The sequence below is a fragment of the Parasteatoda tepidariorum genome, chromosome 2 (assembly GCF_043381705.1).
Source record: "Parasteatoda tepidariorum isolate YZ-2023 chromosome 2, CAS_Ptep_4.0, whole genome shotgun sequence".
NCBI classification, from domain to species: Eukaryota; Metazoa; Arthropoda; class Arachnida; order Araneae; family Theridiidae; genus Parasteatoda; species Parasteatoda tepidariorum.
The window spans coordinates 54,697,784-54,721,592 of record NC_092205.1 but is presented as its reverse complement, the minus strand read 5'-3'; the positions used below and the strand labels follow the sequence as shown (position 1 = coordinate 54,721,592).

Sequence of the window (23,809 nt, the reverse complement as noted above, 5' to 3'; positions counted from 1 at the left end):
TATGAATTTTAAATTTCATGATTAATAGTATAAAATTCCTAGTTTGATATACATTAATACTAATTTTTAAATTTTAATATAATATGGTACATAATGACGGTAAAAAAATTGCCCCTGAAGTTGCTAAAGCATTCATTACAATTTAAAATCGAACACTTAATAATGACAGAAAAATAAAATAAATTATTGAGATACTTGATAGGTTGTACTTGAACAAATTTCGTACTAACTTGGAAAGAAATATTTATTTTAAATCAGCAAATTTAAATGTAATCGCTTCAATTTTACAAATTATTTAATTTGAATTTGATAAATAATGATTTAAACAAACCATAGCCTCTTACATTATATAAAGGCCTAAAATGTCATATTTTCCCCTTTTTTTATTAATTAAATTTTAAAACTTACCTAACTTTAAAATATTATCAGATATTTGTTTAAAATAGCTTTGATATTTAACTTAATACTTAGCATTATATTTAACTTTGATAGATAACTTAAGATATTTCTTTTAAATAAAAGCAACTTTTGTGATTTGATGTATTAGTGTACCAAATTTACAAATCAATACAACAAGTACAAATCAATGCATATTATGAAGTATAATGAATATTAAACTAATCTAACTTTAGTTGTTACATTATAAATATGTCATCTTTTTTGCATTACAATCAAGATTATTGCTGCCTGATATCTTTCAGTTTAAAACTTGATTAAATCTTTAGTTAAGTGTCTTGCGTACATAGTTTATCAAGCATTAAATTTTTAAAACAGAGCTAAGATACATTACTTAAAATGTAAATCATTCATAACTTTCAAAGAAAATGACATATCGTTAAATGATGATATCTATATAAATAGGAAAAACTAATATCTTTTAAAAAAATCTTCAACTTTGGAATAAAAAAAGATATGAAGAGAGCTGGGCGTTTATCCAAAAGGACTGCTTTTAGATAAAGAAGAGTGTGGAATTTTTCATTTCAACTTCAGCTCGTTTCTTCTTCTCGCTTCAATGTTCACACTTTATTTCTTAACACCTTTTTTTTAAAAAAAAACTTTAAGAAAGGTTGTTGACTGTAGTTTTCTCATAAATCAAATTTTTCAAAATAAAATAAAAATTTGTTTCAGTTTTAATTCGTCATGGGGAAAAAATCCTTGGCAATTTCGTCATGAAATTTCTGTTTAAAAAGCTTTTGGTAAAAGAAATTGATTGTTTTTTATGATTGTATTGCTTTCTGTTAAAAGATTTTTTTGAATTTAGGTGACCTGCACGTACGCAAATTCAATTCAGCAATCAAATATAAATTAAAAAGTTGTGATATTCTCGCTTTCCAGTAGTTGCACTTTTCAATGCCTGTTACCTAACGAAAGGTTACGCTTCATTGTCCAGTTAAATTTCTTTTTATGGTTTTGAAACTATACTAGTTGTAAATGGTTAAAAAACAGATAGTTTTGTATTCATGGTCTTATAACCATACTAGTAGTAAACGGTTTAAAAAGGTAAAATATGTAAAAACATAAATGGGAAGGTAAAAAAATTTTCTTTACCGTAGTTGGATGGACAGACTGTTGGCGATTATTTTACCATAATTTCAGAGTAAAAATTCTAACAATGTAATATTTGAATTATGATAGTTTGTTTCTGTAAGATGAAAAACAATTTAAGAAATAAAATTAAAACAATTTTTCGAAATTAATTTAAAAGACTTGGCTAGTCAAAATGCTAAAATCATGCAAAATTCATCATCTTGCAAAATTTATTGCTTAAATAGCTTGGTAAAATTAAAGAAGTTATTTTGTAAAAATATGCATATATGTCTAAAATTTGCTTTTAAGGAAATAAATATAAAACAAAATATATGCTTCAAATATTGTCTTAGGTTTTTAAAAATTCTTGTCACAAAAATTAAATTATAACAATGTAGCTATAGTGAGGCAAAATAAGATCATAAATTAATTGTAAGAATAATAAGATAATAAAAATTCATAAATTGTGTTAATAACAGGAACTTATAGGGGAATATCTTGCATCACGACCAATAATTTGTAGGGGGAAAAATAATAATAACGAAGATTCTCAAGATCGGTTTAAATTCGTTCAAACTTGCCCCGCAATAATAATTAGTTGTAGTACTGCTTAGTTTCCTCTTGCATATTTTTTTTAAACATTTCTTGGTCAACTCTTTGATGACTAAAATATATTGATATTGACGTTTCAATAAATCATTTTTGACAATCATATGCTGCGTCAAAAACTATCAACGAAAAAGAGGATTTCTTAACTTATGTTCTATGAATAATAATGCACTATACTTATTTTCTAAATCAATTTCTAATTCTGCTTTAAAAATTTTATACACGTTATTTAACATTAATTAACATTATTTAAACGAAGATAAAAACAAGATGACGTTTTTTCTCACGACCTTACTAAACTAATGATTGATTTAAACAGCAGTTTGAAAATAAATTGTGATATTTTTTTAAAAAAATGTGTCATTTTAGTGAAAAACGAAGGAAGTAAATGCGTTTAAATTTTTGTTTAAGCTTCAGTAAATTTATCTTTCATATTTTAGTTTAAAAAAATGGTTAAAACTAAATTAAAACATATGCTGCTCTAAACAATTCCTAATTTGTAATTTAATAAAGTAACAAGGATATAGAAACGAGTTTTAATTTATTTTAAATGTTGAGAAAATCGTCAATCAACGAAATTATCGACTTTTTCGTTTAAAATTTTATAACAGTTAAAAAAAAATTTTAAATTTTCTCTGCTTTATTTTTTCTCCACATTGAGAAAAAAAATTATGGTCACAACTACCAGAATATGGTGAAATTTACCGTGTTTTTGGCCCGAAAAGCTCAGTAAATTTTACTGAAACACTTTTATAATGATTTTGGTAAAATTATGCAATATACAGCATATTTTGATTTTATTAACCAAAAGTTTGGTTGTTTTTACCAAAACAGCTACTGAAGATTATTTGAACAAAATTTCGTATTTCTTAAGAACTAATTAATATTTCGTTGTATTTTATTTCATTTTATTGGGATATTATTATATTTTAGTGCTTTAAGTATTGTTGAAAAAATTTGTAATTTTGCATTTATTTAAAATAGGGGAAGTGAAATTACTTTTTTGCCTCGGCCTTAAGTGTCAGTCAACAATTTTAAACTAATTTAGTGCAAATATGCATTAAAATTGCAAATAAATTCTAATAAATCTAGATTCATCATAAAAATATATTCCATGCAAATTAAATATGTTAAAAAATTAAGTAGTTACTGTTATAGTGTTACAAAGCATTCTCGACTTCTCGAAATTTATTTTCCCAAATTACTGTTTAATTTTCTTTTACTTTTTTTTCTTGAATAACTAATTTTTTAATATACTTTGTGAGAGAACTTTGATTTTATCAGCACCAAGACTGTTTCTCCGATTTCCTTCCCTAAATCCCAATTTTCTACCCAATTTTTTTCGTTTCTTTAGAAAATTTTTGTATCTTAAATTCACATTTTTTTATAATTTCTGTGACAAACAGGAGCAGAATTTTGCAACAGAACATATTTTCTTTGATTATCATGAAATATAAATAAAACATGGAATGAGATAAAAACTGAAAAATTCACTAAAAGACTTAAATAGAGTTAAAGCTAAAAATTCATAAAACCTTTTCTTACAGCGACACAATTATATGTAAAAATGTAAAAGAATATTCTGCAGACTTTGGAATGAAAACATTATAAATACGTAAAATAAAAAACAAAAATATAAATTAAAATACTTCAAAAAGTTCTTTAATTTATTTATACTTAATGAAGAATTCAGAATTTAATACTCTCTTCATATTAAATGAATAAATGTTTTAATGTTTGTAACAAGACGATATATTAATTTAAAAATAATGTTTCGAGAATAATATAAATTAATTTTTTTAAGAAAATTGACATCAAAAATTTTCAATAATGAAAATAACTGCAAACTTACTTTCCATCGTGAATAATGATGTTTGAAATTTGAATTCTTTAACAGCCCTTAATATCAAAAAGTATATAACTTTCATATGATGCCCTTCAATCTCAGACTAGGATCACTCTCAGGAATTAGACAAAATTCCTTAAATTTCTATATTTTCATCTTTAATAGTTTAGATATTGAAATCCTACTTTGCACGCGTATTATATTCTATTTTGCAATATAAATCAGATAATTGGATAATATCAATTTTAAGCCTGTCAGATACCTGCCAGAATACCATTTTATATTTTTCCTTCACTGATTATTTTTACAGTTAAGTGAAACTCATTTATTTTTGCAGAATTGCACTCCCACATAAATTTTAATAACAAAGATTGTTTGAAATATTATTCTGTTTCCCGGGTTTCTAAAAAAGTGCTCGTCAGAACTTAAACTATAAATATAATGTCTAGCTGAAATGAGACGTAAATGTATCCAAAATAGTACAGTTTTGAGAAAAAAGTGTGGGTGTTCTTGCGCTGTTTCAATTCTGCTTTCGTTTATTTATGTTACTTTAACTTAAGGACTGTATGCATTGATGGAAACACATCTGTATCACCTTTTTAAATGAAAACAGTGTTCGTAATGTTACTCAGAAAACGTGCGAATAGCTGTAACTAGCTTTTCAACGTTTAGATGGTGATTAAAATTTACGTAGTTTATGATACTATCGAAAGACATCACCACTAAACTTATTTTAACATTGAATTTGAAACAATTCAAAATGAAAACTTGATTACGTTTAGTATTTTCTGTTAATTATTACATTCTTACAAATTTATATAAATATATACTAGTAAGTAACAATATTACTCTAAGTTTGGAATAGAAAGATTATCAAATAATCATATTTAGAGCATTTATTCATAAAATTTATAAGAAAAAAAAACAATCACCACTCTTCGAAATTTCTTGGAAAAAATGGTAAAATAACAATTTATTTGCCTGTTGTTTTACAATTTTTAACAAAAAAAAATCAAATAACCATAAAACAGATGGTATTCAAATTGCTAACAGTGAAAAAACTAGTATACTGACTGGTTTCTCCTACTGTTTCATTGTTTCCCCTTACGATTAAAGAACAATAATTTTATCTGAGGCAATTAGGCCCACCTTATGAAACCACTCAAATCCTTCAAGCTGGATGTAAAATATAATGCTAATCTGTCAATCTCATGATCAGCTGAACGGGGCTTTCTGATACATTTCTTACACAACATATGAATAATGTAAGAAATGTGTCATGAAATATTATGCAAAAATTTACAAATGCACCACAATTCATAAAATTTTGTAAAAATTATATTCTGAACAATTATACTTTAGTTCACAAAATTAGATTATAAATAAGGTATTATACAAATCTCAATTACTTGAAGAAAGACTTAATCTTATTTAATGTCCGTCATATCTTCGTCAAATTTTAACAGTATTCAATACATTTTTCAATTCTTTATTTTATTATAAAAAATATTCTATGTAATTAAATATCAATTTAATTAATATTCAATGTTTTAAATGATAAATCGGTAAAATCGTATTAAACCATTTTAGTTAAAACATATCATTTGTTAAAGTATGAGCCATGAATCATATTTTCATAAGATATACTTGTAAAATTACTTCTATGCTTTTGGAAAATTAAGAAAAAAAGAAACAGAAAATTTGATAAATATAATATTTCTAATTCCACCAAAAAATCCCCAAATTTGAATATTTATTTTAAGTGTGATTTCATGACAAATTAATGTTATGTGCTAATCAGCAAATTAGAGGGGGGAAAAGCTATTATCTTATCACTCAGGTAATAATGAGGAAAACTTTAAATATCCCCAAAAAGATATGCAAGATATATTTAGTTAGCTTTTTCTAAATCTTTAATCTTATCTTGTTAGTAACATATTTAATACATCTTAAGATCTCTTAAAATGTTTTTAAAACCCACACCTCTAAATATTTACTTTTACCGGCATACGCTTAATCCATTCAGCCCTTTAATGTAAGCAATTCATTATTTTTAATTTTTGTGCCAACTAATTTCTTCATTTTTTTCAATTCTCGGTTTGAAGCCAAGGTTAGCAGATTATATACATTTGGACTCGCATAACATTTTTTGTGTTTCTCATTAAACTTCTTATTTTCAAATAAGACCCTTTTCGTAACTTTACATGAATAAATAATAAATAACTCCTGAGAAAAATCGGTAAGTCTTTACTGAATTGTTATATGAAAACTGGTAAAATAATAAATATCATAGTATATACAGAATAATTGGAAATTAAATGAAGATGAATTAAAGTACATAGAGAAAAGCGTTCATTATAGTTTTTTTTTAATAAGTGACGGTACCAGCAGATTTAGTTTGATATCTCAAATTTTAATTCAAACTAAATTCATTCAATATCAAATTTGAAATTTGTGTTACAATTATGTATACATATTATAATTTTTTAATTAATTTTCATGCACTTTCAATTAAGATAAAGTTTTATTCAAATCCCAAACGAACGAGTTAAATAAATTCTGAATTTTATATCATTGGAAAAACTATTTCTATGCATAGAATTTCATTTATTTATTTATTTATTTATTTATTTATTTATTTATTTATTTATTTATTTATTTATTTATTTATTTATGTAAATTTGAATTATTAGATTTTATACATCCTATTTACAATAAAAATTAAAAACCTAGTGGTGAGGATTGCCCCTTTTTCACTCAAAGATTAAGATATATTTTCACTTTCTGAACAATGCTAGCTTCATTCGGTATCAATTTATACTCGTTTGTCAACTTAACAACAATCAATTTAGGTTTTTTGTCAACATTTGTTAATATAAATAAATGTAGATTTAAAAATTAAAAAAATTCTTAAAAGTGGGAATACTTTCATCACATAACCTGCATTCTTATTTCTTCAAAACTTATCGTTACTGAAGGCTTTCGATTTATTATTTCAGCTACTAAATACATAGTCTGTAAAACTACAGTTGCTTTATATCTTTGGTCAAATTGGTTTGATTATCATTACTACTTTTAATTGCCTTTTTTTGTATCTTACAAAGTTTTAGATCTGTTTAGTTCCTATTTTATTTCTCATTTGTTTTTCGACGATTATTTTTCATAAAAAAGTAATAAGTAAATAAATAAATAAAAATTTTCAGGAAGAAGTTTATAAATATTTTTTCTGATGATTTCATGATATTTAATTTTAGTTTTTGAAAATGAAATAATTTGACTTAGACATTATTGGGTCAGGCCCTTTCTAAATATTTTCAATCAGTAATCAATTTTTGCAGGAATGTTCAAAACACAATTAAATCACCATTATGCAAGTAATATAGCTTAGTGAAAAATTTCCCATGATGTTGCCTAGCTTCTGCAGTCCATGAAGGGCCAAGGCCTATTGTGCCTCTCTCAATTTTCTTGAACTTGAGCTCTGAGGTGCAGACTCAGATGTTCCGATTGGGTGGTCAGCCGAACACAGACCCTCGAGTAAATCTCCAAGCATACTTGGTACTCATTTTATCCACTCACTGAAGAGATAAAAGACTGAGTCAAACTTGCCCGATCCAAGGATAGAACACCTAACCAGTGGCACAGAACTACCGTTCAGCCACCGAGCCTAACTTCTGTTTCCTTCAATTACAAAATGCCCACCATTAAAAAGATCTGTTCAGGAATAGGTTTAAAAAATTTAAATAGTTGTTTCCAACAAAGAGTTCTCGTTTTATATTCCTCATAACAGAAAGAACACGTTTTATAGTACTGAATAAATAAAGATGCTCAAAAAATGCATACGTTTGAAAGCAAAACTAAGATGAACATTTGTGAGCGGTGTTTACGCGGCTATCAAATAATTAGACAAATATGTTACACTCAAATGAAAATTTATCCTTACAAAATATTTGTTCAGTAAAAAAAATATAACACAATAAATTAATAAATAATAAATTAATAAAATATGAAAAAAATTTAACACTCATAATATATATATTATGTTATATTATTATTAATATATATAATACATATAACACTATATGCATCTACAATAAAATACAATACAGGGAATCCGAAATATTCATTTCTTGAAAGAAAAAAAAACAGTAATAGCATAGTTTAGAATACATTTTAAAATTGGGATAGAAAAATTGCATTAATATCTCTACTAAATCATCTCAACGGAGAACATAGTATTTAATCATCGGGAAAAAATAAAACCAAAAGGATTTAAGTGTAAAACTTCAAAGTAAGGGGAAACTGATATCACCCTCATCTTGACTACAACAGAAAAAAAATCGAAAGAAGATATTATTTGCTATTTTGTTACAGCTCCAAAGTGAGTAACGTTTAAAATATTGTCGTATTTACATTCACCAACTAAACAAATATTTACAAATGAAAAACATATCCCATAGCTATACACATATTCAAGCTCATGAAGTGAAAAACATATTAAAATTTTTTCTTTGAGTGGTATTTATCAACCTTATGATTGATGATATTATCCAAATGAAAATCAAAACAAATAATCAAACAAATCAAAACAAGTGTTATACGCCAGTCAGGATAACAGTATTCTTTTTTATTCATAGCTTATAAGTGAAAAACAATTTTTTTATATAGTTACAAAGTTGATAATGTCATTATTCATTATTTTAAGCCATTGAAGTTGTAATTGCAATCTCACCCCTCTCAAAAATGATGAAAATTTGTAACTGTTGGAAAATTAAAGAGCACTGTAATTTGCAAATGTTGATTTGATTCTAGTTTATTTTCACATATATCACTTCTGATATTTTTAAGAACTGAACTAGGATTATGACATATTGTGTAAATAAAAACTTAAAGAGAACTCAAATTATTGAAAATACTTCAATTATACAAAAAAAAAATTCACAAAATTTGTACTTTATTTCTCAGAATGCTGCAAAGGAGTTAATTTTTTTATGAAAAATAATCCTGTTAAACTTGTTTTTTATTTTGTAAAATTATAATGAAAAAAATAACAACTTTAGCCTTTGTAAAAATTGTAAACACACTTAATACAAAATAAAAATTCCACAAAAGAAACTACTTAGTTCGCAGTTTTTTACATCCCTAATCAGCCTTTTTTCGTGAATATATTGTGCATCTTAAACAAAAAGTTTTTATTTTCATATTTGTACGTTTTTATTTAAAAGATTGCGGATTTCTATTTTTTCACACTTTCTATTTGGTTAAATACTTTTAGGAAGATCACCATTCATATGTTTATTGAGTTTCACATCAAACATTTCATGTAGATATCCTAAAATATGTTCCTCAAAGCAAAATTGTTTTTATTCTGACTATTGTGGAAGCAAGCACTTGCTTGCTGATAATTCTATTCTCCTACTACATCAGTTGTATTTTAAGGAAAGATCCTTATTTCCTTAAAAATACCACCCCGAAACAAATTTCTTTTAAACGCAAATAAAACTTCCAAGTATTAAAGCATTAATGGTAGGTAATAGCTCAGTAGGTAATCGTTTCAGTAGGTTTCAAAAACTTCTAGCTTTAATTTCCTTCAGGAATGAAAAAGAATCTAACACCACAAAAGCTTTCAGTTGCTCTTTTTTGCTCACCTAGTAATCATTACGACTAACATTTGTTTTCTTTTTTTATTAACTAATGCTGAACCAGCTGTGCTGCGTACAGAGAGTGAAAAAACATCTTGACATGAAGAGCTTAAATTAAATCGCTTTATTTTCCTTAATGATATCTGTACTCGTTATTATATATGATTATATATATATTATCTTATATTCGAGATTATATCAATAATAATAATGATTAGATGCTTCTTTTTTTTAACAAAAGATATGAAAAAATATATAACAAATAGTATGAAACTAATAATAAAAAATAGTTAATCTTTTAGCTTTAAATATTTTCATTTTGACAAAAATTTGGAATTTCACACTGCTTGCTCCTTCCACCCACCTTGTCACAAATTGACACAATTTCACGACCCCCCCCCTTCCTCCTTTCCAAGCAAAATATCTTTCATTAACGCCCTCCCCCCAACGGGAAAAAAAGTAACCAGAACTGGACATTAGTATCACCTCTTGACCTGATCTTTGAACTTCACGGATGGCTCATGACCATTGCGATGTAACACGCCACTACTATTTAATGAGTTATACAAATTTTTGTTAGTTATGAAGAATACATTACCGTTGCCACCAAGGAGAAACAAATTAAATTCTTTTTCTGAGGTTACACTAGCTTTTTAAGTATATATTAATAAAAAAATTTCTTGTTTTCAAAGCACTCGACCATTAAATATAGTCAATTAAGAGTTTTAAATTCAATCAATAAAAGTTATTGTATAAAATTTACGATCATCATCAAAGTTTTCAAACCGTCATTTAAAGAAATTTATATTCATAATTATACATTTTATTTTATACGTTTAATATTATACATGCTATATTACATTTATCATATGTATTATAATTAACCATAAATAAATTACTCACATAATATTTATTATTATATTATAATTACGTATAAATAAATATTTCCCCCATAAAATTAAGCTAATGCGTATGACGGACAATATTGCGATATTAGTTTTTAGAAAACTATTGCGAAACAGTCACCAGAAAATTATTGCCTTGCAACTAAACTCAGATTCAGAAATTTATATCTATACTCAACATAGTTACAGGCACTGTATAAGGTGTTTCGATGGGTAAAAAATCTCTGTGATTATGGTATTTAAAAAGACGCAAAATAATTAATTTTTAACTCATTAAGAAACTTAAAAATTGCGAATAGTTTTATTTTAATTATGTTTGTAATGTGCTTAAAATAATTGTACAATGTTTGTTGGAGCATTTTAATTTTAAGGGCTGGCTTTTGTCAACTGTGGGGGAAAACTGTTAACGATATATGATTGCTAATTTGTAGGTTTATTCAGAAAAACACTCTCTAACTGACCAACCTATTGGAACCATATTTTCCAGATTGCGGAGGAAATTCGAGTACAAGATGGTGTCGAAAAAGAGGATTGTGAGACCAATGCTTTCAATTACCACTATAGTTTGGAGGTCATCTGAATTCGACGAAACAAAGGCAAACAAGGAAAAGACAAATAAATTATTTTTATGTGGCTTTTTTTAAACTTAAAACATCGTCTTCACTAATTAATTAGCATATTTGAGGTCTCCCTTTTGAATTATTAAGATTGAGTCCTAGAACGTGAGGATCCGATTATTAGATCAAAAGTTATTCAGATTAAGCCACTGAGTGTTTGTTTTTTTTGCGCACTCAAATGTTACCGTTATTATTGTTTTTCAATAATAAAGTTAATATCTAAGTCACCTTTGTACTTATATCTGTTTCTTTGTTAACAAAAGAAATGAACAGAATTTGCTTAAGTTCATAATATTATGCCTCTTTCATGCAGTTGTTTTTGAATGTTAGCTTAATAACCTTACAGTTTTTTTTCTTTTCTGCATTCCTGCATCAGTTTTCTTTAATTTCATTTCATATTTCCTTAACTATTGTTATTATAGTTTAAACTATGCACTTATTTTATCAAAACTAGGCATGACCGTAGCCTCGAAAATGTGAGATTCTTTAAAACAAGCTTTAACCTTAACTTGTTGGAAACCATTAACTACACCTGATCATTTTTTTAGAACAACAAAATATATCATACCAATTAATCCAATATGAACCTCAGTACAGCAAAGCACAACTTCACTGAGGTGACGATCCCTTAAGGTATATTCCCAATTCCAATGTTTACCAAATCTAAGGGACAGTAAAGTGCTGCCGCCAAAAAGCGATCTTTAAAAGCGCGCCGCACAACATACGATTAGTCCAATGTTGGTGACTGCGTGACACAGCGTCCTCTCGTGACAATATTAGTAACTATTATTGAAACTGAGAATTAGTGATGCAAGCTCAAAGTTGTAGATTCTTCTTCAGAATGACAGACTTGAAGTCGTCTACAATTTCTTTCTTTTTTTACGGACTTTTTTTTCTTCAGAACTTAGTTTCTTTTTTACAACCCACTTAAGTTTATTTTTAACTTATAGTTAAGGTGCCTCTATGAGCGGAGGTGGTTGAAAAAAATAATCTTTCATCACTTAAAAACATTTTCATTTATTAAAATGAGAATCATTCACTGTTAAACAGCTTCTAAAAAGAAGAGAAAATTTCAAATAAAATTCCTTTTTTGATACTTAACTTTTAAATAAAGAAAAAACGAAAAGCCTTTTTGATGTCATGCATGTATTTGTTATATTTGGCAACTGCAAATTTTTTATTCGTTCTTAGCTACTTAACTAATTATTTGCCATAGTTGGTAAAATTAAGACTGAAACCACTTGAACTTATTGCCTCGATCATAATGACATTTAAACAAGTGCTCCTTTATCCTTCCTCTTAAGTCTGAAAGTTAATTTACATATGCATTGCTTTTTATGCCTTCTGAAATGTATTTCTGTATCTCTTTAGCTAATATTCAAAATTAGATATTTTTATGAAGATAATAAAATTTTATACCACAGCTGCTGTGGTAAAAACTCGTATGTTTTTATCCAAATCAATTGAATTAACTGCAACCCATGTATTACATTGTAAAAAATAAAATCTACCGAAAAAAAAACCGTATAAAAGAAAATATAGGTTTTTGTTTCTGTTCTTCACCGATATCCATTAAATGTCAAAAATTCCTTTTTGTGTATTTACTTTCTTTATATATTTAATGGTTTGAAGCTGTTTTGCTGACAAAATGGTTTTCCCTTTTTTTCACCCTAATCATTAACGGATTAAAACCGTTATATCACCGTTTTACTTACCTAACGATACCTTTACCTTTTTTTCACATCATTTCACAATTATTTTTTATGCTTGCTTATACTTTTGAGCAATTATTTTATGGTTTTGAATAAAGAAAGTTGCAAATCAATATTATTCTCTAACTGATACTCTGCCGGAGTGTCATGTTTCTTTAGATAAAATTTTTTGGTAAACTAAGTTGCCAGACAATTTTATAAGGGAGGATCATAATAGTTTTAAATGTTTTTACTCGTAAATATATTTCAATGAGTCTTAAATGCGATTTCAATGAGAAAATAAAACAATTTAAGTTTTTTCTGCGTGATGAAAGCTAGTGTTTCAATAGCTCTAGGAACAGAGTACTCGGCTCCATATGAGGTGACCCAGGTTCACTGTTGATTGGTCCTCTCTCTCCAATTATAGTTCCTTTATAGTCGTTATGGTGAAATAACAGTTAGTTATGATAACAGAAGTTTTTTTTTTTTTAAATAATGGAATTTGTTTGTTAAAATGACGAAGTTCGTTTGCTGAAATAGCAGTACTTATATGCTTAAAAAGCAGGTGTTCGTTTTTTGATAAGAATACTTTCTGCAATATAAGCGGTTTTATACTGGCATACCAGCTAGGAATTTTTTCCTCGTAAATTTAATGGATTTTTTTTCCTTGCAGTGAAGAGTTCGGCTGATATATTTGCAAACTTAAATGCCCATTCACTGAAATCATAGTTGGCACCCCTATTTCTTATAATAATGCTTAAGTAAATCATTTGGTACTGTAATTAATGATGTTAATCTAATTTTATGTATCAAATTTTAAGGTGAAAGAAAAGTGAACTTGCAAATATTAATTAAATATGTAATGCTTAGTCATAATTACAATTAATTTTATAAATAAAATAAATATATACCTTAGAAAAAAAGTTTTTTGCATATAATTCGAACAACTTTTAAAATATATAATTTTAATAAATTCAGCTGTAAACTGACATCAAAACTGTCAAGTCAAAACTTGTACAGTATCACATCATAATTGTGGAGAAATAAAATAATTAAACATTGCACTGTTTTTTTACGTACTTATTCCTTGAAAGAAAATTCCACTTACAATATCGCAATTTTTTATTTTACGAACTGTGAATATTAATTTTACTTATATTTAATACTAAAGAATATAAGCTTTAATAATGCTGAAGCGATTTCAAAGTTCAATTCAGCCATTAGTAAAGTGACCAGGCTTTTTAAAAAATAATGAGTGGAAGAGAATAAAAAATAAAAATGTATTATAATTTTGTCCATCTATTACATTTTTGTGCATTTTCTAACAAAAAGTTAAAATATGACACAGAAAGTTGCTAATTAAGAAAACGAAAATAACTCCCTCCAAAAAATTTTCTTTTTTCTTTTGAAAAATTCCCTTTACTCTTGCAAAATTGTTTTTATTTTTTGTTAGAGTTGCAGTGCAATTTTTAGAGTTTTCGTTAGAGTTGCAATTTTCAGCTCCTATTTATATGTCAATTTTTCAGTTCTATGACTTGTCATTTATTCAAGGAACGAAAGAGTCTTGTAAATTTTAAACCCAATTCAGACGACAAGGGAACGCATTTATCAACTTTTAGGAAAAATTTGAATTCCTGGAGTACTTTTTGATGGAACTATACCGCATTTGGGTCACATGGAGGGGATAGCCACGAAAACCTCCCATGGTCAGCCTGGCGACAGAGGGACTCTAACTCATGTCCCGTCTACATCTGGGAATAATTTACGCTTATTCTGTGATCAGTGGAAGCAAGGTGAGGAATTCGCATCTACCAGCCATCACTGGGATTCGAACTCGAGTTACCTCATTGGAATAGAAGCGCTCTATCCCTTGGGTCACCACAGCTCTGATACTTTTATAATGAAGTGTTTTGTACTAAAAAAAGTGTTCTTAAATTTTTTTTGCATAGTTCTTAAGAAATATGGATGTGTTCAAACAAAGTGGCCCTCATATTTTAATATGAAACCAGTTTTGAATGAAATCTGTAATACGAAAAATTCTAAAAATTTCTTAAATTGTCCATCCTTATTCAAGCCAAATACATCCTATGAAATAAGAGTAATTTGGACAAAGCAATTTATTAAGAAAATTTCTTTAAATATTTTTTTTAAGAAATATGGATGAAGAAAGTGGCAAAATTCAGAAATAAAAGAAATTGACACTCAAATTTTGATACAGGTGAGAGAATTCTAACCCATGATCCGTCTTCCACTGAGGATAATTTATGTCAGTACTATGGTCGGTGACGGGCCGGTAGCAGAATTTGTATCGGCGAGCCATTGCTGGGATTTGAACCTGGTCAACAATTATTAGAAATAACCGCTTAACGCCATTAATTTTCCTAATTTATTATATTAACCAAACAATTTGATCATCTTTAATGGTCGGTTATTATTAATTAACCACATTGTTAATTGACAGATTGACTACTTTAACCGTACAAATAAATATTTATTATTATGGTTTTATTTCATTTCATTTTAAATGGCTGAAGATTGTTGTGAAAAAAAGATGTCTTGTATTTTTTTTTCTAGGGCATGCAGGAAAAACATTAGCCTAAACTTTATTTGTTATTAACTTCATAGAACTTTATTCACACTAAAGAGAGAAAGAGAGAGCTATTTTCTGCAATTTTTGTCTGCCCCCTATCCTTTCTAGAAGAAGTGCAATTCGCTGGTCTTGTGTCTGCTTGAGAAGAGAGGAGAAACGCATTCCTTGCTGGAGTTGCCCTCCTTTTTCTTCCTTCTTTATTTATTCTCTTCACTTTTCAGCTATCAGTACCTCCTCTCCCTATTATGGTCACGGAGAAATTCGATAGAAGACTTCGCGTCACATGGCCATATGACGTAATTGCGCTGCTCTTCCTGTTCCTAGAGGCTGAGATTTACAATTATTTAATTGTTTGTCTTAAAATTGTTTAAATGGGTATAGTTAATATGCAAGATAAGGCGAAATTTGACATTGGTCTCATGACTGCTTCTTTCATTATTGTTTTTTTCCTTCTTTTTTTTTTGGTAAGATTGTGATGTAAGGGTTATCCTAAACTCCTTACAATAAAAAAATTTTTAAAATAAGAAAACATTATAATCAAGTTATTGTAAGAAATTTAAATATTGATCGGAGAAAAAATATAGATAAGGGTTAAAAATATCCTTCATGTTTACATATAATAGCAATTTTCATTTCCGGCAATTGCAATATTTTAAAAGGTATTGTTTAATCTAATTAAACAAATTAATTTTTATTCGAAAAAATCTCTTTTCTTCTGTATTGAAAACCACCGCATACTTTTGCGAAATTCAAACTCGAACAATTCACTAAAATCAAATACAATATTCTCATTAAACTACTGCCCCTTTATAATAAGTATCTATTTGTATATTATTTCATTGTGTGTTTTTATTAATAAAACATACAATGCGCTTTAACAAAAATAAAATTTTAAAAAAATTGTTATTTAAAAAACTTAAGCCTTCTTTATATAAAACACAATATTAAAGTTTAATCAGGGAAATCGTCTTATATGCTATTTGTAGTTTTGTGTAAACTTTAAACATAAATATATTACAAATTTACGATACGATTTGAGTGAGATAGCTGTTTAAGATTTTATAATATTTATTTTAAAAGCACAGTTTAAATGAACTGAAATTAAATGTTTTACTGAATATAAATTCCTTTTTACTGAATATAAGCTATTTTGCAATCACATTAAGAGAAAGAAAAAAAATTTCAACAAAAACAAATTCCCACAATGCAATATTTAAGTCAACTATATTAAGTAGAAAAACAATTTAAAAAAATTGGTGCATATTTCAGTACATTATGGGTAATTTTATATGGGTAATTTCATATGGGTAATTTTACATGGGTAATTTCATATGGGTAATTTTATGAGAAATTTCATAATATGTAATTTTAATTTTGTAATTGCATCCGCATTTTCCCTTTTAAAATTATCATTTATAGAGGGAAGTATTATTTTTCATTAAAAGAAATAAGATATGAAATTTTAAAATTAAATGTAATTAATTTTTTTAAATTATAAATCATAATTATCAATGGAGAAAAATACAGACGTTAATAGTACCTTCAATTAATTTTAAATTTGATTTGACCACTGAACATTAAATTATCGCTTTATTAAAAAAAAAAAAAAAAAAAAAAANAAAAAAAAAAAAAAAAAAACATTCTTTTAGTAAACGCAAATTCAAACAAGTTTTACCATTCATTGTTTCAAAAAACTCTAGCGAATAAAAATGTTTCAATAAAGTGTGCGCATAGAATAGTCTCACATTTCTGCAGTAAATTCACATTTATCTCCATAAAGCAATAGCAGTGAAAAAAAAGATGAATATTATTGAATCTCTGTAACGCATATTAAAAAACTTGATTTCACCTTTAGAAAATGAAGTTGTTGGATTTTTTCTTTCTTTATCACACAAGGATAATAACACACAATACTATTATAGCAACAAAGTATTATAAAACACTATAATAAGCATTCTTTTATAACAGCTATTATATTTATACTGATTTCATTACACAATATGTTACCTTTATACTTAGTGAAGCATAATATAGTAATATCATTATGAAAACTGAGGTGACTATTTTGAAAATTCAATTTTTAATTTAATACACACATTATACAATTTACGAATTTTGCATGGATAAGGATTGCATTATTTAAGAAATTTTAGTTCATCAAATTCTAAAAATTTGTTGAAATTTTACAGATTCTTATAACAAAAGTAACTCCCATAACAGAAATAAATTAAATATGCACTAATATAAACGCATCTCAAAATATAAAAACCACATAACACATAGATAATTTAGTTCATATTTTTCATTTATATGTAAGAGGTATAAGAATCGACAAAAAACTCTCTTATGCTTAATGGAACAGTAAAACCTTGTGACGTCATAGGTTTCTCTACATAATCAACTCCATTATTAAACAATCAGTTTTGCTGTTCTTTGAAAACCGCATTGAATTTGTTTGTTTAGCGAATTGAAATGATGTTCTTCTTTGAAAGATCTAGAATGCAATTGTTTGACTCTGAGTTGATATTATTTAACTGCGCAGATACTAGGAATTAAATATAAATAGAAAAAAACTTATAATTTAAATAGTTTTCATTTAAATTTATAATACTATATTAGATTCAGTTAGTTAAAATAAATAGTGTGTAGGGTATCTACCACTACAAAATTACAATTACAATTCACTAGAATATAAGACATGTTAACTCGATTCTATGATGGGGTATTTCATACATGAAGGTTGACATTGTCGATATCTACTCTCCCCACATTGGTGACCCGGACGTGACGTTAACACGACTACCTTGGCAGTAACGCTCACTTCGATGGATGGTCCACATTGAACAGTTGACTTGCTACTTGTTACTGCGACGTCATACACCTTCTCGAGCTGTTGCTACTCAGTATCGTCTCGATCACACACAACATACAACGTATTCCCTCGACTGCTAATGGCAACACAGGAGCAAACACGACCGTGAACTTAAAACAGTTCTCATGATCAGCAGAAAGTACGGTGATCTTAATACACCTCTCCCGGTTTCTCACAAAACAGCGATGAATCAACTAGTGGTATCCGTTCATCGAATTCTATCACAGATGTAATTCTGGTGGGGGAGTACTGTAGGGTATCTACCACTACAAAATTACAATTACAATTCACTAGTATATAAGACATGTTAACTCTATTCTATGATGGGGTACCCTTTCGTAGATGAAGGTTGACATTGTCGATATCTACTCTCCCCACAAATTTCTAAAAAATATTTTTTTAAGTAATAAATGAGACACGTTTGTAATGATACTTGCAAGACAGACATCCTGGTTATCACATAAAACAAAATTTACCCTTTAAAAGTTTGAATCGAAACACATGGGGGTGAATCACATTTGGTATGTTTACCTGCAGAGTAAATTGATTTCTCCTGTTTGATTCATTGGAAAAGAAGTAGATTGAGACGAATCAGCGTGCAATTTTACCAAAACTTTTTAATGTTTTAAGGTTTGAGTTAATATAAATTATTATAAACACAAAACTTTTTAATTAACTAATAAAAAGAAGTCTCAAATCATTAACTAACTTCCATTTAAAGAAAATTATTTTATCTATTAGACTAAAAAAAAGAAAACCTTTTTCTTCAATGCACGTTTATAGAAACTCGTCATTTAGGTATCAGTTGGGCTGATTTGTTGGTCACTCTTTTTGGGGCACCTTATTAGGTGGGCCACGTTTCTCCCACAAGTAAGGACAAGTAGTACAGATAATGAGAAAGAATGTCCATGCCTTTTGCGGGATCCGAAAGCTGGACCTTTCTGTTGTAAGGTCAGCTCCCTAACCACTACGCTGGCCGGTTGGTAAAAAAAGGAAAGCAATATCATAAATTTTATTTAATTTTTTTTTAATTATTTAAGTATTTTTAACTATTAGTTGTTTTAAAACCTTTTATAAGAAATTAGTTCACAAATAATTATACTTTCGTTCACTTATTAAAAAACTCTGTAAATTCATATTTGTAAAGTGATTAATAAAGAGATGAAATGTGTCTATGATTTGAGTCACACTGACATAAAAAAAAGTATTGTGATGTGGTTGCATCACACTAGCGCTGTCAATATAATCAGATTATGATATAATTTATGGTGTATCGGTTTCCACGAGAACACTAAAAAGTTTAATAGTTTTTACTGAAGCTCTTTGGTAACAATAAAATAAATATATTTTGGTAACAATAAAATATGGTTTTATAATATGTGATAAAATTTGGTAATTTTAGCATGATACCTTAGAGCATAACATAAAAACTATCTATTTTTTTTAAATTTAATTTTTAATTTTTGTATTTTTTACTAAATGTGCTGTAATAAAGACTAAGTTTTGAAAACGATAATTGACGGTAAACCCTTAACTTGATGTGAACGGAAAAATTATTTAAATACCGTATTTTACATGTTATAATTTTGTTTCTCCGTGCATAGCAAAGAGAAAAAAAATAGTAATTGATCTGTTTTAAGAGTCCTTAGTCATCAATTGATTATCCCCTTATATTCTAGATGCCTAGGACCTATGCTCTCTTCGCCCCCTCTCTGCACACAACTGATGATAATAAATCAAATAAAAGAATAGAGTCAATTTTTTTTTGCCAATTAAAACAAAAAATAACTTTTAAGAAACTGACAACCCATGTCATATGCAAATAATTTAAAAATTAAAAGAGTAAAAAAAATACATGCTTTGTGATAGTGCGAAAAATTTTTTTTCATTGCACTATTAGTTCCGACTTTTCATATAAATTAAAAAGAATTTGGAAAAAGCAAATTTAAAATATTTGATAAAACTGGAAGTTTCAAAAAGCATTATGATTTTTCATATTTAATATTTTTATTATCATTTTTCATATTTAGTTTTAGGACAAAGTATTACATTAAATTGCAAAATATAAAGTTTAATTCCTCTTTTGTAATTATCTAACATCGTTTATTTAATAATCCAGATTTCACTATTTGTTTCAAACCCACCATTATTTTAATGATTTGATCTTTAAGTATGAAAATACATTCTGTATTTGTTATATTTCATGACTTGCGCTGCATTTAAACATTTTTTTTATTAGTTACTGCGTCCGGAAATTCTTTTCGACGAGAACATGACTAAACTTTTAACGTTACAACAGACATTTGGAAAATAAATTTCTCAGATTTTCTCAGCAGAAACTAATATTATTTTGACAAAAACTATTTCTTTAATTAAATAATTCTGCAACGTGATTAACAGTTCACAGTTGAAACAGAAATGTTTAGAAAATGATAGTTAAAAAGCGAATTTTTTTCGACGAATTTGTGGTTAAAGTTTAAAGAGAATACTTTAGAAGTTCATTTTTCGACTTTGTATTTTGAATTTTATTTTTTACACATATCATTCGACCTTTAATTCTTTCGAAAAACAGCAAGCAACTCTTCAGTTTTATCTGAAGTATATATTTTTGTGATATTTAAATATTAAATGTTTTTTTTTCTATCAAACACATACTACGAGATCACACAAAACTAATATATTTCTTGAAAAACGAGATAATATTTGAGGTGCTTGAGAAACACTTGATAATACGAAAATGCCTTTGTGAGGACATTGGCATGTCAGAATTCCAAAGAGATAAACTTTAAAAAAAATAAAATTTTAGAATAATTTAATTTTGAAATTTTATGTATAACGTCAGATTTAGTGGCATTCTGCATGTGTTACGTTTTGGTTGCTGTTGTTGTTCATTTACGTCGCACTAGAGCTGCACAATGGGCTATTTTATTTTATTTTATAACCGTCGTTGAACAGCCGACCNAATTGTTTGACTCTGAGTTGATATTATTTGACAGGGCAGATACTAGGAATTAAATATAAATAGAAAAAAAATATTATTTAAATAGTTTTCATTTAAATTTATAATACTATATTAGATTTAGTTTGTTGAAATAAATAGTCTCTTAAAAATGTTTTAAAAAAGTAATAAATGAGACACGCTTGTAATTATACTTAGCGAGACAGACATCCGGGTGTCACATAAAACAAAATGTATCCTTTAAAAGATTGAATCGAAACACATGGGGAGTGAATCCCATTTGGTATGTTTACCTGCAGAGTAAATTGATTTCTCCTGTTTGATTCATCGGGAAAGAAGTAGATTGAAATGAATCAGCGTACAGTTTTACCAAAACTTCTTAATGTTTTAAAGGTTGCTTTAATATTAATTAGTATAAACATAATATAAAATAATATAATTAGTATTAATTCACTAATAGAAAGAAGTCCTCATATCATTAACTAGTTTTCAATTAAAAAAGTTATTTTATCTATTAGGCTCAAAAGAAGGAAACCTTTTTTCTTCAATGCCCGTATATTGAAACTCGTCATATAGGTATCAGTAAGGTTGCCATATTAGGTGGGCCAACCTTTCTCCCACAGTAAGGACAGGTAGTACAGAGTATGAACGAATTGTACGGGATTCGAACCCAGGACATTTCTGATGTCAGATCAGCTTCCTGACCACTACACAGTCTGGTTGGCAAGAAAATAAAGCAATATCATAAATTTTGTTATTATTTTTTTTTAAATAAATCTCCTTTTTTTACTATTAGTTATTTTAAAACCTTTAATTCATTTTTCATTGCACTCTTAGTGCTGATTTTTAATATGAAATTAAAAAAGATTTGGAAAAAGCAAATTCAAAATATTTGATAAAACTGGAAGTTTCAAAAAGTATTGATTTTTCACTTTATTTATTATGATTTTTCATATTTAATATTTGTATTATTATTTTTCATATTTATTATAAAGACGAAGTATTACATTAAATTACAAAATTTAAAGTGTAATTCCTCTGATTTAATTATCTGACATCGTTTATTTAACATTCAGGAATTCACCATTTGTTTAAAACCCATCATTATTTTTATAATTTGAACTTCAAGTATGAAAATACATTCTGTCGTATTTGTTGTGTTTAATGACCTATACTGCATTTAATCATCTTTTTTATTGGTTACTGAGTCCAGAAACTGTCTTTTCAATGAGAACATGGCTAAACTTTTAACGTTGCAAAAGACACTTGGAAAATAAATTTCTCAAATTTTCTCAGTGAAACCTATACACAGTTGAATATATCACAGTTGAAGTAAAAATGTTTATAAAATGACAGTTAAAAACGGGAATTTTTCTCGATGAAATTGTGGTTAAACTTTTAACGTTTAAAGAGAATACTTTCGTAGTTCATTCTTCAACTTTATATCCTGAATTTTAACACATAGCATTCGACCTTTAATTTTTTTCTAAAAGCAGCAAGTAACTCTGTATCTCTTTGTCTGAAGTATACATTTTCGTGATATTTAAATATTCAGTGTCTTTTTTTTCTTCTAGTAAACACATACTATGAGATCACGCAAAACTAATACATTTGTTGAAAAGTGAGATATTATTTGAGGAGCTGGAGAAAAAATTAGATAATACGAAAATACTTTTTTGAGGACATTGGCATGTTAGAATTAGAATTTTAAAAAAATAACTAAATAAAAAACTTTAGAAAAATGAAATTTGGAATAATTGGATTTTAAATAAAATAAACTTCTTTTATGTATAACGTCAGATTTAGTGGCATTCTGCATGTGTTACGTTTTGGTTGTTTCTGTTGTTGTTAATTTACGTCGCACTAGAGCTGCTATTGGCGACGGTCTGGGAAACATCCCTGAGGATGATCCGAAGACATGCCATCACAATTTTGATCCTCTGCAGAGGAGATGGCATCCCCGCTTATGTAGCCCGACGACCTGCACACCGAAGTCGAGCACTTTACTGTAGTTAACAGTTTAACGAGAACCAATACTGCACACTCTCGGTCCCTAAGCAGACTGATCCAAGAAGTCACCCACCCACGCTTTGACCGCAGCCAGTGATGCTTGACTTCAGTGATCTGCTGGGAACCGTGTCTTAACGATCAGTCCACTTCGGGACGTGTTACGTTCTGGAATAAAAAATAAAAAATTATAAATAGTAAAATCCGTAAAAGCATATAAATTTAACAGTACTTCATATAACTTCCAGATTACCAAATTTTTCTATTCAAAATGCAACTACATTCACAAAAATAATTGAGCTAATACTATAATTTAATAACACTAATACTGCGATGGAAATTTTTTGCATCAGTAAACGAATATCCCTCAGTAATTAGCGAAATAGGTAGTCCACATTCATCAGAACGACGTCTTAAAAAACTATTCAGTTGACGTTCGGTGTCACCATCGTGGAAGAATAATCTCCCTAATTAAATACTTACTCCTCGTGATAAAAAATTGACTCAAAAGAGAAAAAAGGAAAAATTGCAGTTTAATTTTGCATGA

The 23,809-nt window shown here is 27.6% G+C and overlaps 1 protein-coding gene across 8 annotated transcripts in view; it reads right to left on the bottom strand.

Moving 5' to 3' along the window:
• Nucleotides 1-12,019, bottom strand: part of LOC107454811 (Troponin T, skeletal muscle) — a 46,736-nt gene extending 34,717 nt beyond the window's left edge. For 3 of the 8 annotated variants that reach the window (XM_071177597.1, XM_071177595.1, XM_071177590.1), the window contains exon 1: nt 11,712-11,981. The gene's annotated coding sequence lies outside the window, so the exon portion shown is untranslated. Of the gene's footprint in view, nt 1-11,710 lie in introns of all 8 variants that reach the window. The other 5 variants (XM_071177603.1, XM_071177608.1, XM_071177606.1 and 2 more) reach the window with 5 other exon arrangements.
• Between the last annotated feature and the right edge of the window lie 11,790 nt (nt 12,020-23,809).